General features: G+C 49.0%; 1 long non-coding RNA gene across 1 annotated transcript in view; it reads right to left on the reverse strand.

Annotated features, from left to right (window-relative positions):
* LOC310668040 overlaps positions 1-14,034 on the reverse strand; it is a 1,372,673-nt gene that overhangs the window by 413,637 nt on the left and 945,002 nt on the right. The gene's annotated exons all lie outside the window — the stretch shown is intronic.

Genomic DNA, 14,034 nt, shown 5'->3' on the forward strand with positions numbered 1-14,034 from the left:
TCCCGCTAGCCTGCTCCCTAAAATATCACTGGTTTGTTAATTTCTATATATAGAAATTATATATTTCTATATATAGAAATTAATTTGCCAGCATGGGGATAAACTGAGCGGGATAGCTCAACCTGTTAATTTCCCCCTGCCCCCCCCCCATCATAGCAAGCAAAGTACCAGGATGGACGGACAGAGAGTGGGAGAGGGCAGCAAAGGAACAAGTGAGGATGAGGCACAGTATGGCATTCAGACCAGAGTCTCTATTTCCTCTCATTCTGCAAGACGACCTCAACATGATAGATGCTGTCTTGCTAGCTTCTCTTTGCCATTGATCTCTGCCTGGATGGCTCAGATTCTCGACAGCTCAATTCCCAGGAGTTTGCTTTGCGAGCCTGTGGTTAAGCGTTAAGAGGCCATTCCTCCTGAGCTGTAAGGAAACAGGACTTTATTTGCCCGGTCACACAGTCACACCTGTTCAGTGTCAATGTTAGAAATGTGGCAGACCTAAAGAAAGGAGAAATTAACACCAGTCAGGCTTGCAGAGAGAAAATACAGGGCCCTTAGGGGTGGCAATGTTCTGGGGCTCTAGGCCTACCCTAGAGTTCACAAACCATCATTTCCTTTTAGGGTTGCCATCAGAATGTTATATTTGAAAATTTAATAAAAATATATACAGCACACAAAAAATCAGCAAGCAAAAAGTGCTGAAGACACAAGAGCCAGGCTGAGGATAGAAGGTTGAAAATGTGTTTTTTCAGATCCTAGACTAGAGCAGTTGCCTTTTCTTTTGCAATAAATACCCTTTAACAGTTCTGGGACAAGCAGAAATGACAATTTTCAGTTCTTATCAGATGCCCACAACCATGATGATGATTAGAAGGTGCCAGGGCAGGTTACAGCAATATATATTTTAAAAAGAAACAGTATTAAAAGCAGCTTAAAACAAATCACGGGACTCAGCTACATTAGTAAAAAGAAAAAAAGGGGGGCATTTTAAATGTGTTATATCACCGAGACACCAGATGGTGCTGCAGAGTTCTGTCTTTCGGCAAGGTGATTTCCTGTAGTGATGTTTACAACGCGTTTTCCTGAAAGGGTTTTTTTTATGCGTCTAGATCTAGCCACAGACACAACTAAAGTGATGGTGTGTTTAGATCAGGGGTGGGGAATCTGTGGCCTTGTAGTGATGTTGAATTTTATTTTCAGATGGCATGGACAATGGTCAAGGATGGTGGTGTGGGAGTAATTGACTTCTGCTGGAAAGGAAATGTGGAAAACAGAGACATTAGGACCCAGGGAAGTCCCACAAGGCATTATTTTCTGCAGCAGCACATTTTGGCTACAGATCCTACTCATGCTCACCTAGGATTTAGTCCCACTGAGCTCAGCGTGGCTTGATTCTGAGTAGATGTGTACAGGCTTGCAGCAGGAGATTTCCCCTGCACAATATCTCTCTGTGGTCTGGATGTCGTATCTGTTGAATGTCAGGCTATACGTTAGTTAAACGTATAGGAAGCCTGCTGAAAAATGCATGGCAATTATTGTAAGCACGCTGTACTGCATAAAAAGGGGGGGGGAGAGATTTTTAAAGTACGCAAATCAAATTGACTAGACAATTATTCAGATTAACATGAAGCACCTTAATTCAAATTAGCACTTACTCAGACAATTATGCTTGAGCTTTATAGCTTTGTAATTAATGCATTTAAGTGAGCCAACTTTTCATTGTGCTTTTAATGGCAACCTGACCTGTAGAAATTAAGAAGGTGCTGATTTCCCTGCCATAGAAATCTACCTCACAGGGTTGTTGTGGGGATTCAGTGAGGGGGGAATCATGTGCGCCCCCTTTGAGCTTTCCTCACAGGCGAGTTTCTCCACGCCCTCGATCATTGTGTGTTAAGTATAGTAATGTAATTCACTGAGATTGCAAATACTTGTATGCATTAGCATGTGTTTAAATTTGATTGGTTGGTCACTGAATTCTAGAGACTTCTCTAGGAGTTCTCATGTGATTTGGCTAATGTTGGTCACATGGGAGGCATCTAGTGAAGGAGAGACTCCCTTTATGTGAAGCAAGCTGACTGTGTTTTGGAATCCACTGTGAACACTGCTAAGTTGAATGGAGTGTTGGGGTGCTGCTTCTCTGCTTGAAAGAAGAAATTGAGCAAAGTTGCAGGAGCAGGTGAAAGTGGAAATCTGTGATGGCCTGGGATTCGGACTCAGAGGCTGAACCTGAGGAATCCCAGCCTGCACAGGAGTCCCCACCTCCAGAACCAGCTGAGCCGGGGCTGGGCTTGAGCCTGAAGGGTCCTCACCTGTGCTGGATCCTCAGGTGTAGGCACCAGCTGAGTCTGCTATGGCTCCTGAGGTGATGGAGGACCCATTGCCTGCAGGTGTCCACTCTCAGCCCCGTCAGGGGAAGCTGAGGCTGCCTCTGGGTCTGGTAACCCTCCAGCCTCTCCTGAGCAGCAGAGGCTCAGGGTAGAGAGGCGGAGGGAACTAAGTTGCCGCAGGAGGAGTGCTCGCCTCCAGGCCAGGAAAGGCGAGTCACCAGTGGACCGGGGCCGCCCTATGCCTCGGGGCAGATAAAAGCCAGCCAGCCCCAGTCGCAGGTTGTTGGTAGCCTGTTCCTGCCGGCACCCTGTCCTGCTCTTCTGCCAGAGTTCCTGACCTCACCCAACTCCCTGCCTTGGACCCTGCTTCAGCTTTGACGGACAGCCTCCATACCACACCCTTGACCTTGGACTGGACTCGGACCTGGCCGCACGGTTAACCCTTGGGACCAGCACAAAATCTCTCCCAGGAGCTGCAAGGCATGGCCTAACTGAGATACAGCAGGATGAGTGCTGAGCTCTGGAAAGAGGGAAAAGGCAGTTGTTTGGAAGTTAGAATAAGCGACTGTAAGCCCATGCTTACAGTCCACAGCTCCCTTCTACCTCTCCTGTAATTTCAGAACTGATTTATGCCTGAGTGTACAGACTCAGATGGCAAAGTGAAATTGCATTCAGGCTGAAGGTGAGAATGCCGTGTTTGCTTTTAAAATATATAGGAGAACATTCAAACAAATCGCACAACCTCCAACAACACCTTAAGCCTCAATATACAGCAGGGAGCAGCTTAGGTTGGATCTTTTCCGCTTGCTATGCTAGTTTTCTGCTTCCACCGAAAGCTTTTTGTTTGCTTTTTAATGGGGTGGCTATTTTTTTAAGGAGGGGGGACACCTGCACCCATCCATTATACCACCTCTGTCACTTTGTTCTGATGCAGGCATAGGCAAACTCGGCCCTCCAGATGTTTTGGGACTACAACTCCCATCATCCCTAGCTAACAGAACCAGTGGTCAAAGATGATGGGAGTTGTAGTCCCAAAACGTCTGGAGGGCCGAGTTTGCCTAGGTCTGTTCTGGTGCATCTGCAGATCTGGCTTCAAGAATTCAGGATCACCACCTTTCCTCCTGGCTCCTATGCCTTCCCAAACATCCCTGCACCCAGAATGACACAGCTGAACCATTCCCCAGGAGCACTGACCTCCTTGCCAGAAAAAGCACCCACTTCCCTGTTTGTATGCTTGGTTGGCAAGTTGTTAAAAGCACAGAATCAGTACACTTACAGAAAGTGCTGTTTCCCACGCAGCCTCAAAAGGTGCAGGAATCTTGTCCTTTGTTGCACCTGCCACCCGCTTTCACTAGAGCGTCTGCAAATGAAGATCAATCCGTCAATCTAGTCCACAGGCAATTTGATGGATTATGATGGTTTTGCTGCTTATTGGTGATATGCTTAGGGAAGCTTTTAATGTTTGACAGACGATTGTATTTCAATATTTTGTTGGAAGCCGCCCAGAGTAGCTGGGGAAACCCAGCCAGATGGGCGGGGTTTAAATAATGAATTGTTGTTGTTGTTTATTTGCTGCTGTAGCTTTTGGAATGTATTGTTCCTTTAAAAAAAAATGTTATGCTTTATGCTCTTAAGGTTGCTTCAAGACTACTAATGTGCCAAGCAATTGAAGCATCATCATCACTTCTTTAAAGGCCACAGTCCTGTGCAAATGTATTAGGTGGCATAGTTGGTCTCTGGTACATACTAAAGTTTTGGAGTCTTGCAGGGGAAGACAAGTTGTGATGATCATAACAATTCTTAGAAACCAAATTATGTCCACAGTTTGGAGCTGGTGTTGAAGTCTCCTTTCTGCAAACAAATCTGATTTGGGGTCATTTCTAAAACGTCATTGTACCAAAGGGTCTGCTCTTAGCACTGCTAAGAAACGGAAAATGAATGTTTCCAAAAGAATATATTTGTACCTATTTAACTACTGGCTTTTATTAACGTGCACGTCAGTTATGTGCTCCTGAGATTCCGTCTACAAGAACAATTGCAATCAAATGCCTCCAGATTGTCCATTTGGATCCCGGAAAATAGCTCAGCCAATCCAATTATATGGCTTTCCCACAGATTTGTTTTCGACACTCTAAAATGTCAGATGCTAAACTGGATTTTTTTTTTATTTAAAAAAAACAACCAGGTTGAAGGATATTTTTGTGCAGCGTGATTTATCTTTGGTGGCCAATATTAAATCGGAACCCATGATACAATTTCATCAGAGACTGAAAAACAATTTAGCTGGTTTGTCTATGGCTCTGCCAAATCAGGACAGTGGCCAGTTTAAGCCAGAATCCTGCTCTCACAGTGGCCAACCGGATGCTCGTGGGAAGCCCTCAAGCAGCACCTGAGTGCAACAACCCTCTCCCCTCCTGCTTTTCCCTGCAACTGGGATTCAGAAGTATACTGTCTCCAACTAGGGACAGCGTGCAGCCATTGTGACTAGTAGTCATTGGCAGCCTTCTCCTTCATGAATTGGTCTAATGCTCTTTTAAGCTCTTCAAAGTTGGTAGCCATCGCTGCCTCTTGTGGGAGCATTTTCCATATTTAACTATGCATCGTGTAAAGAAGTGCATTCTTTTCTTTCTGTCCTGAATCTTCCAACATTCAGCTCCATTGGATACTTCACCAATTTTAGTGTTGTGAGAGGTGGAGATAAAATGCTCTCTATCTGCTTTCTCCATGCCATGCATAAATTTGCAAACCTCGAGTCTATCATGTTGCCTCTTACTTGCCTTTTCTCTAAACTAATAAGTTCTCAAATTACAGGAGAGGTAAGAAGGGTGCTGGGGATGCGGGTGGCGCTGTGGGTTAAACCACTGAGGCTTGGGCTTGCCGATCAGAAGGTCGGCGGTTCGAATCCCCGCAATGGGGTGAGCTCCCGTTGCTCGGTCCCTGCTCCTGCCAACCTAGCAGTTCGAAAGCACATCAAAGCGCAAGTAGATAAATAGCGGGAAGGTAAACGGCATTTCCGTGTGCTGCTCTGGTTCACCAGAAGTGGCTTAGTCATGCTGGCCACATGACCCGGAAGCTGTACGCCGGCTCCCTCAGCCAATAAAGTGAGATTTGTCACCCCAGAGTCGGCCACGACTGGACCTAATGGTCAGCGGTCCCTTTACCTTTTAAGAAGGGTCCTGGTTTTGTGATGGGCCTCCTTGCCCATCCTTGGGCGTGATTTGCCCAAGACGGGGAGGAATTGGGGGAACAGGGCTTGTGAATGCCATTAAGGTCCCCCTCCCTAATTATAAGCATGGTTTTGGTTCGTGAGTTGCTGATCCAAAAGCCATACCCAATATCAATAGGGTGACGACTTAACAGAGTGCCAAAATAAGAAGAAGACAGGAGCCACTTCAGCAGAAAACAGGATATAAAATTCAGTAAGATTTGCATATTCTAATTTATGTCTAGAGCGGCAGGTGTAAGAAATAATTGCTGTGATCTAAACAGAAACGCGATTGTTCTGTCTGCTGTTCAGGTGCTCACTATTAATGGAGCAATCTCTAGGGCTGCTTGCTTTCCCTTCTTGGGATTCTTTATCCTGGAACTGGACTTTAATCAGCCTACCCTTCAAATAAAGGATGGCTTCAAATACTGATGACGTCAGGCAGAGGACTACCCTCTACAAGGCAGGGCACATGGCTGCCATACCCTCCAACATTTCTCTGATTAAAATAGGGACATCCTATTTCATAATAATAATAATAATTTTATTATTTATATCCCACTCATCTGGCTCAGTTGGGTGGCTTCCAATATACAACGCTACCTCAGTTTTCAAATGTCTCGAAGGTCAAAAGTTTCGGTTTTCGAACGCCAAAAACCCGGAAGTAACTGCTTCGGTTTTCAAACGCTTTTCAGAAGCCGAACATGCCACGCGGCTTCCGTATTGAGTTTACCGTAAATAAATGCTTCCAGAAATAAATGCTTCAGTTTCCGAACGTTTCGGAACTCAAACAGTCTTCCAGAACAGATTATGTTCAAAAACCGAGGTACAGTGGTACCTCTGGTTAAGAACTTAATTCATTCCAGAGGTCTCTTCTTAACCTGAAACCGTTCTTAACCTGAAACCGTTCTTAACTTGAGGTACCACTTTAGCTAATGGGGCCTCCTGCTGCCGCCGCCACGCAATTTCTGTTCTCATCCTAAAGTAAAGTTCTTAACCCGATGTGCTACTTCCAGGTTAGCGGAGTCTGTAACCTGAAGCCTTTGTAACCTGAAGCGTTTGTAACCTGAGGTACCACTGTACCACTGTCTATAAAAACATAATAAAACACTAAACATTAAAAAAAAACCTTCCCTATACAGTACAAGGCTGCCTTCAGATATCTTCTAAAGGTTGTATAGTTACTTATCTCCTTGGCTCATGGGGGGGGGGGAATCAGATAACTCCCCCCCCCCCCAACATTTCTCCAATGAAAACAGGGGCGTCCTAAAGAAAAGCGGGACATTCCAGGATCAAATCAGAAACCGGGATGGCTTCTGTAAATCCAGGACTGCCCCCTGGAATATAGGGACACTTGTAGGGTCTGGGCTACTCTCCCAATTGGTCACTAGAAGGTTACCTTCAACCTCTCCTCTCCCTTACAAGGTGTAAAGCTGTATGTTTACTGACCCTCCTCCTTTCTCCATGTATTATGCAGGCTCTTTGCTGCTAAATATTAGATCTCTCTTTTAAAACCACAGCACACCCTCATCTCATTGGGCTTCGCTGCTCTGCAATCAGGGGGGAATGTTTTCTACTCCAGCAAAGCAAATGTTGACTGTCTCAGTTGCCTGTGGGACTGAAGGGGGCTGGAGGGGGGTGAAATATGCAGAGGCACCCAAAGCGACAATAAAGTCAAACGTGGGCTGTGATGTTGTCACATTTAGATATTTGCTCCATTTTTCCTCTTTTGAATCCTCCTAGAGAACTCTGACTCATGAATCTTAAGCAGGGCGATGGACGTGCCTCGCATTATTTTTGCTCGCCTCTGGACTCGCGGATCCATTCAAGTTGGAGAAAATAAATATTGTGATACTTGGCAGCGGATCTCCTTGCGGCTTTGATGCCCTTTGAAATCTTCTAACTTTCATACCAGAAAGAACAATGGCTTGCAGTGTGAAGGCCGCAGAAACATCAGCTCTGATGCATGCAAGGCTTATCAGTCCATGTTTTGGTGGAGACAGGGGAGGAAAAAAAAAAACATTGATTATGTCTTCAAAGGATGAGGCTTCATGTTTTTTGTCAGTAAAGATTCATCTCTGGAAAACGGACTTTCAAAATGGGTCAGCCCCTTTCCTTGCTCAGAACTTCTGACATCATAATAAACGTTGCCCATTGTTCCGAAAGGTCCATATTGTTGTGCCTTTAACAAATATTGGCAGATTATAATGTCTGCATCCATGCTGTGATGAGTTTCAGCTTCTGGTTTTTGAACACCAGGCTGCTTTCAAAGGCATAGGAGCAGACTAGGTCATTATTTCTGGTCAGCTGGCAGCCCTAGTAGTTATTGCTCTTGAGTTAATTGAGTCCAGGCACTTTAAAAAAAAGAGCAGAATAACTTTTAATGAAAGAGATCGAGAAGTTCCATCACTCTAGTTGGTTTAGTTTTTGACTAGGATTCCCCTTGGAACTGCGGCCAACTCCTCCCCCTGCTTGAGGCTCCTGCGCTTTTTAATAGCTACGATGCTCTGCCAAATTATCCTTGGTCATCCTTTACTCTGCGTCTTGGGAATGAGCTTGGATAGCTCAGTTGGTTAGACCATGGTGCTGATAATGCCAAGGTTGCAGGTTCGATCCCTGTATGGACCAGCTGCATATTCCTGCATTGCAGGGGGTTGGACTAGATGATCCTCAGGGTCCCTTCCAACTCTACAGTGCTATGCTATGATTCTGCTATGAAGGCACTAGGACGATAATGAACTTCAAACGCTTTTTTCAAACAGGCTGGCTCCCAGACCACTGTCTGAAGAACAGAGTGGCCTCAGGCATGCGAAAGGCAGTGGTGCATTCTTTAAAATTAGCATGCACTGCCTCCCCAAAAACCTAAATCAATGCCCCCCTCCCTATCTGCCATTCTATTGATATTTATGCAGTGAGATTACATGAGCACCCCCCACTCTCGTTTACTGACACACACCTACCAAACCCGAAAGTCAGTTGCCCTGTTGTCATTTTTTCATTCAGCAGCCTAACAGCCCACAGATAGAAGCAATTCTTTACCCTGTTGGTGCGACTAATCATGCTTCTATATCTTCTGCCTGAGGACGAGAGATCAAGACAGTGCCGGCCAGGGTGTGAATCATCCCTGAGAAATTTCCTCACTCTCCTGAGGCAACGTTCTTCCACTATTTTGTCCAGTGGGTTCCTCCCGCCCAACACCGTGGGACACGATCCAAGAGAAGCTCCGCAACCACTATGCACCAAAGCCGTCCAAGATTGCTGCCCGCCATGCGTTCTACCACCGGAACCAGGCAGAGGGGGAGTCAATCAACAACTACACCACCGCCCTGCGACAGGCTGCAATGCACTGCGAGTTCCGAGACTTAGACGATGCCCTGATGAATCGAATCGTCTGCGGGGTCCGGGACATCCATCTGCAACGGCGTCTCCTCGCCAAGCCAGACCTCACGCTACAGAAAGCCATTGAGGAGGCTGTGGCCTCAGAAGCTGCTGAACGCTCCGCCCAGGAGATCCGCAAGTCCAGCAGCCCGCGTCTTGCTAGGAAGCCAGTTCCAGTGCATCACGAAGAGGCCAGCAGTGATGAGGCATCCTCCAGTGAAGACGATGACGTGCACCAGACAAAGCGGGAGCGCAGGAAGTTCCAACAGAAGTCCAAGGGCCACCGGAATGTGCCGGCTGCGGAGGCAACCATTCCCGTGCCAAGTGTCGATTCAGAGACGCCATCTGTAGGAAGTGTTCCAGAAGGGGCCACATCGCTAAGGTCTGCCGATCGGCTCCGTCTGACACCCCCCCTTCACCAACTCGCAAGTCCAAGTCTTCACTCCAGTCTGCCAAGGAAAGCTGTTTCGCTCTCACCAACTGCCGCTGCCCGTCTGGAACCACGATTGGCCAAACCTACTCGCCTACGCGACGCAAGCTGAACGTCACGGTGCTCATTGAAGGAGCTCCATGTGACATGGAGATCGACACCGGGTCTGCCCTGTCCATCGTGTCTTGGAGCACCATCAAAAGACTGGTACCCAGAGTGTCCAAAAGGCAACTTGACTCTCACCGCGTACACCTGAGAGACTACCAGGGAAATGACATTCCCGTGGTAGGCGTTGGCCGGTTCCGGATCGCATTCAAGGGTTTTTCGGGCCTGCTCCGGTTGGTGGTGGTCGAAGGCCAGCGGCCAAGCCTCCTAGGGCTAGACTGGTTTGATGCCCTCGGCCTGGAAGTCACTGGCATCAACTGCATCTCTAATGCAGAGACTGAGGGTCTGGTCAAAGACTTTGCCGAGGTTTTTGACGGCACTTTGGGGCAATATACAGGTACGCCCATCTCCTTTAGCCTTGATCCACAAGTCGTCCCCATCAAGCTAAAGCCACGCCGGGTTCCCTTTGCTCTCAAGGCTAAGGTGGACGAACAACTGGACAAGCTGATCGCCCAAGGAGTTTTGGAGCCGGTTGACCACGCCAAGTGGGAAACCCCCATCGTCACGCCTGTCAAGCCAGACGGGTCGGTGAGAATCTGCGCTGACTACAAGTGCACGATCAACAAGGCACTTCAGCAGCACGCTTATCCGGTTCCTGTTGTCCAACACCTGCTGCATTCCCTGGGTGAAGGTAAGGTCTTCGCTAAGCTGGACCTTGCCCAAGCCTATCAACAACTGCCCGTCGATGATGCCACTGCTGAAGCCCAGACAATTGTCACCCACCGAGGGGCATTCCGTTGCCGCCGGTTGCAGTTCGGGGTGAGTGTGGCTCCTGGCATCTTCCAAAGCCTTATGGAGCGTCTCCTGCAAGGGCTTCCGGGCGTGGTACCATATTTTGATGACGTCTTGGTGTCCGCAGACTCACACCAGCAGCTGTTCGAGCGCCTCCGTGCCGTGCTGACCAGGTTCCAAGAGGCTGGGCTCAAGGTAAAGAGGCAGAAGTGCCAGATCGCCATTCCACAGGTGGAGTTCCTGGGCTATCTTATCGATGCCTCCGGACTTCACCCGACCACATCCAAGATCCGCGCTATCCAGCAGGCCCCCATCCCAAAGAACAAGACGGAGTTGCAGGCGTTCCTGGGGCTGCTGAACTTTTATAACATGTTCCTGCCCCACAAAGCCACGGTGGCTGAGCCTCTTCACCGACTCCTCAGCACAAAGACGCCTTGGTCCTGGGGTCATCGGGAGATGGCGGCCTTCAACGCGGTCAAGGCTCTCCTTTCATCGGACAGTGTGCTGGTACAGTACAGTGAATCCAGGCCGCTGGTCCTTGCCTGCGATGCCTCACCTTTTGGCATCAGCGCTGTCCTTAGTCACCGTTTTCCAAACGGAAGAGAAGCACCGCTCGCCTACTTTTCCAGGACGCTATCTCAGACGGAACGGAATTACAGCCAGCTCGACAAGGAGGCACTGGCACTTGTGGCTGGAGTGAAGATGTTCCATGAATACCTCTATGGCAGGACTTTTGACCTCATCACTGACCACAAGCCGCTCCTGGGCCTCCTCGCCGGTGATCGTCCAACTCCACCGGTCCTCTCGCCGCGCATGCTGCGATGGACTGTTTTCCTGGCTGCCTACCACTACCGGCTCGTCCATCGCCCGGGGAAATCGATGGGCCATGCTGATGCCCTCAGCCGTTGCCCTCTTCCAGCATTTGTGGAAGACCCGGCTCCAGCTTCATCGCTCCTCCTGATTGAGGATCTTCCGGAAGCGCCTGTATCGGCTGCCACTGTGGCCTCCGCATCTGCCCAGGATCACACCATCAGCCGTGTGCTCAACTGGGTGTGGAGGGGGTGGCCACAAGGGCCTTTTGCATCGGAGTTCCAGCCCTTCGCAACCAGACAACATGAACTCTCGGCTCATCGCGGCTGTCTGCTGTGGGGAGACCGCGTCGTGATTCCCCAAAGACTCCGTCAACACGTCCTGGAGGCTCTGCACATTGGCCACCCGGGAATTGTCAAAATGAAGGCTCGGTGTTACGTCTGGTGGCCTAACATGGACGATGCCATCACTGCCTGGGTGTCCGCCTGTCAAGCGTGCCAAGAATCAAGGCCTGCACCACCGGCAGCTAAGGGACACACCTGGGAGACGCCAAAGACACCCTGGTCGAGGGTGCACATCGATCTGGCTGGCCCCTTTCACGGCCGGACCTTTATGGTAGTGGTAGACGCCTATTCCAAATGGCTGGAGGTGGCCCTGATGCCCTCCACCACTACCGAGGCCGTCATCCGGGTGCTGCGAGGACTCTTTGCGACGCATGGGTGTCCTGATGTCCTTGTCTCCGACAACGGACCGCAGTTCACGTCAGGCACTTTTGAGCGGTATCTTTTGGGACTGGGCATCCGCCATGCCCTAACGGCACCATTTCATCCATTCAGCAACGGGCAAGCAGAGAGAATGGTGCGCTCGGCAAAAGAGGCACTGGTGCGCCTGGACCGGGGAGACTGGCACGAGCGGGTCGCCGAATACTTGTTCGTGCAACACATCACCCCTCATGCGGCCACAGGGCAGAGTCCTGCTGAACTGCTTATGGGCCGCCGCCTCAGGTCACCGCTCGACCGGCTGCACCCGGACTTTGCCGTGGCTGAACCCCCAGGCTGTGCCAACGCGCCACGGTCTTTTGTTCCAGGAAACCAGGTCTTTGCCCGGACTATGTGGGGGACATTCCTTGGGTGCCAGCCACAGTAGTGGGAGTCACTGGACCTCGCTCGTACCAGGTGGCACTCGAAGACGGACGCTTGTGGCGCCGGCACATAGACCAGCTTAGGCGCAGGGTTGGGGACTTGGACACTACCGTGGTGCCCCCAACTGCGCTCGTGGCTCCAGAAGAGAAACTTACAGATGGCGAGGCTCCACCTACACCTCCCTCGCAAACTGCCAACGTGGAGCCGAACCAAGCCGCTTCAGAGGGTCTGCCAGACTTACCACAGACTCAGACCACTCCACTTGCGGAGGCTCCATCCACAGCAGTGGATCCAGCGGATTTGGGTTCAACGCCACCTAGGGTCGCACCACAGCCTCAGCAAGAATTGGGTGGCCCTCCGGACTTGGCTACCAGTCCCCTGCGGTCTGGCAGAGTTTCCAAGCGCCCAACTTATTTAAAGGACTATGTTGTTGGACATGTATCACTGTTGGTTTAAGTATGGGAAATGTAACCGATATGCTTTTTGTGCCTAATTGAACCATTACGTGTAGTGCTGTATATAAGGAAACCATTACGATTGTAACTAACGCCTTATCTCGGTGGGGAGGGGTGTTATGTACTGATGTTCTCCCCCTGGGCCAACAGGGGGATACTGTAGATAGTTTTCACTCAGGTCCACGTCAGTTATTTTAGGCGGGAAACCCTGGGTTGTTGTTGATACAATGTTGACAGCCGGCTCCTATAAAAGCGGGCCGGCTGAGCTGTTTGCTGTTCAGTTCTGTCCAGCTACAATAAAGAGCTGCTCTGGAGAAATCACTGTGTCATCTACTATGTTCGCCCACAACTTAACAGAACTGGTTGACTAAAATCCCTTATTTTGGCTGCTAGTCCCTTATTTTCAAGGCTGCTGGTCCCTTATTTTCAAATCTGTCAGTTGACAGTTATGTGCTGGAGAAGAGCCTCACATGAACATCTAAGGGCTCAGGTAGGTTCATGTAGGGAGAGGCATTCCAGAATGGTGTAGTTCTGTGTTTATTGACTCCTAGCAAACCTTCCACTCTTGCTTTGCTGTCTCCTCTTTGGTTTCCTCCACAGCTACCTACAGCACCTAGAGGGGAAATACCTGGATGTGGATAGAGTTATCAAAGCCGCAATCTAGAGCAGCAGAACAGTTATAGCTGACGGCATTATTGGCTGAGTTTTGATCTGAGCTGTGTCTAATTATCCTTTCTTTTTGGGAGAACAGCTGCTATGTTGTGTATGTATATGGCTACTTTCCCCCCTTTTCCTTTTTTTTTTTCATAAGAGACAAAATTGCCTGGAGCCAAAAGTTGGCACACTTTTTAATACACACAGTGTCGATGAAGGGGGAGGAGTAATACTAAGTAGTGAGAGAGTTCCCTGAAAGCAAAATTATTCTTTCTTTTTACAAACCACAGAAAACAAGTTTCAAAGGCCTGTGGCACACTGTTCCACCCCCACCCCCCAGATGTGCATTGAGGATATGCTTATTATATAGCCTGTGTTCTTTAAAATACCATATATTATATAGGTACTCTTAGGATCACAGCCACAGCATACCGTATTTTTCCATGGATAACACTCCCCCGTGTATAAGACGACATGTTTTATTTTTATTTTTGAGGAAATGGAGGGAGATTGCCCAGATAGATAAGCTTCTTTGGGAGGAATGCTCAGACTTGTTGAGCTTTTTTTTTGGGGGGGGGGGGGTTGCCAGCAGCTGCCAATCACCCACCCAATTGCCGCAACAGCCAATCGACAGCAGACCCTGCCACAGCCGCCAATCACCCACCCAAACGCCTCTGACAATCTCCTGCTCATGGCAGCCACCAATTGCCTATCCGACCTCTGCACTATCCGTGTATAA

Source organism: Podarcis tiliguerta (assembly GCF_965153285.1).
Source record: "Podarcis tiliguerta genome assembly, chromosome: 17".
Classification (NCBI taxonomy): domain Eukaryota; kingdom Metazoa; phylum Chordata; class Lepidosauria; order Squamata; family Lacertidae; genus Podarcis; species Podarcis tiliguerta.